Source organism: Chiloscyllium plagiosum, chromosome 3, assembly GCF_004010195.1.
Source record: "Chiloscyllium plagiosum isolate BGI_BamShark_2017 chromosome 3, ASM401019v2, whole genome shotgun sequence".
Classification (NCBI taxonomy): domain Eukaryota; kingdom Metazoa; phylum Chordata; class Chondrichthyes; order Orectolobiformes; family Hemiscylliidae; genus Chiloscyllium; species Chiloscyllium plagiosum.
Genome location: NC_057712.1, coordinates 55,908,788 through 55,910,723, shown reverse-complemented (window position 1 = coordinate 55,910,723; position 1,936 = coordinate 55,908,788). Strand labels below are relative to the sequence as shown.

Sequence of the window (1,936 nt, the reverse complement as noted above, 5' to 3'; positions counted from 1 at the left end):
TTTATCTTATCCAGTTTAGTTTCTGGTCAATGGTAACTTCTGGGATGTTGATAAGAAGGTCTCAACATCGGTAATGAAATTGAATGTCAAGAGGAGAGAGTTGTGATCTCTGTTGTTGGAGTTAATCCTTGTCTTGGCCTTGTGTGTCTAACAGCTCAAGTCTGAATGTGGCCATGCTACATTTGGATTGGATTGCTTCAGGATCTGAAGAGTCATGAATGGTGCAAAATATTGCAAAATCATCAGTGAACATTCCCACTTCTGGCCTTATAATGAAGAGAAGGAAGCAGTTGATGTTGTTTGAGCCCAGGCAGACTAGTCATTCTCACCTCATTTCTGAATTTCAGCTCTTTTGTTCATGTTTAGACCACAATTGCAATGAGATCAGGAATAGGGTGGCTCTGGCAGAACCCAAACTGAACAAGTGAGGGCAAATGCTGCTTGATAAGTGTCGACTGCAACTTCCATCATGTTGCTGATGATTAAAAGTACACTAATTTGACAATAATTGGGCAAGTTGAATTTGTCCTGAATTATGTGTACTGGAAATACCTGGGCATTTTTCCACAATGTTAAGTAGATTCAGTGTTGTAACTGTACTAGAACAGTTATACTAGTGGCACAGCTGATTATGGAGCATAAATCTCAGTACTATTGTCTCCATCAGTTTTATCATCTCATATGACGTGAATAGATTTGGGTTGGTTGACAACTTGCGAGTGTTTGTTGCAGACCTCAGGAGGAGGCTGAGATGGATCATCCACTTGGCATTTATGGCTAAAGATATTTGCAAATATTTAAGTCTTGTCTTTTGTGCTGATATGCTGCGTATCCAGTTATTGAGAATGGAGATAGTTGTGGAGCATGTACCATCTGTTGGTTCTTTAATTGTCAAACACCATTCATAACTCAATGTGACAGGAATGCATTGCTTAGATCTGACCCATTAGTTGGATAAGTTGAAGAGCTTTATCCATCACTTGTTGCTTCCACTGTTTGGCATGCAAAAGTCCCTATGCTGTAGTTTCACTAGTGCTGCATCTAGTATAGCCTCTTGCACGCTTCACTGAACCAGTGCTAATCTCCTAAGGTTGATGGTAATTACAGAGTGGGGGATATGTTGGGCCATGAAGTTATAGATTGCTGTTGAATATAATTCTGCTGCAATTGATGGTACACAGGTGCCTCTTGGATGGCTAGTTTTGCATTGTTAGATCCATTCAAAGTCTGTCCCATTCAGCTGGGTGCTTGTGACACACAACATGATGAAGGGTATCCTCATGAGAAGATTAGATGTTGTCTCCACAAGAACTACGTGGTGGTCACTCCTTCTGATACTGTAATGGATGAATGCATCTGCAATAGACCAATTGATAAGAATGAAGTTAAGTACATTTTTCCCTTACTTGTGTTTCCCTTCCCTTCCCTTACATTCTTCCTTTGCCTGTGGTTTCCTTACCAATATCCACAGACCCAGTCTAGCAATTGTGTCTTTTCGGTGTTGGTTGGTAGTGATGCTGCCAAGTTACTCTTGGTGATGGTCATTGATTTCCCAACCCAGAGTACATTGCCACCCTTAGGGCATGAACTATGAGGAAGCACTGATTCACCAACCATGGGAGAATGGTAAGGGGTAATCAACAAGAGACTTCCTGACCTGATGCCAATATGTTTCATGGGGTCCCGAGTCAATGCTATGATTACCATAGTCACTCCTTCATCTCTGGTGCATTTGTCTCAACAATTGACAGAATATACCAGAGATGGCGATGGTGGTGCCTGAAACATCACAAGGTATGTTCCAGGAGTATGGTTATCTTTGAGGAGAAAGTGAGGTCTGCAGATGCTGGAGATCAGAGCCGGAGATGTGTTGCTGGAAAAGCGCAGCAGGTCAGGCAGCATCCAGGGAACAGGAGAATCGACGTTTCGGGCATAA

At 42.1% G+C, this 1,936-nt stretch overlaps 1 long non-coding RNA gene across 1 annotated transcript in view; it reads right to left on the bottom strand.

The window, feature by feature from the left end:
• Nucleotides 1-321: 321 nt before the first annotated feature.
• Nucleotides 322-1,936, bottom strand: part of LOC122543596 — an 11,538-nt gene continuing 9,923 nt past the window's right edge. The window contains exon 3 of the long non-coding RNA XR_006310111.1: nucleotides 322-1,356. This is a non-coding gene — a long non-coding RNA (uncharacterized LOC122543596). The remainder of the gene's footprint in view (nucleotides 1,357-1,936) is intronic.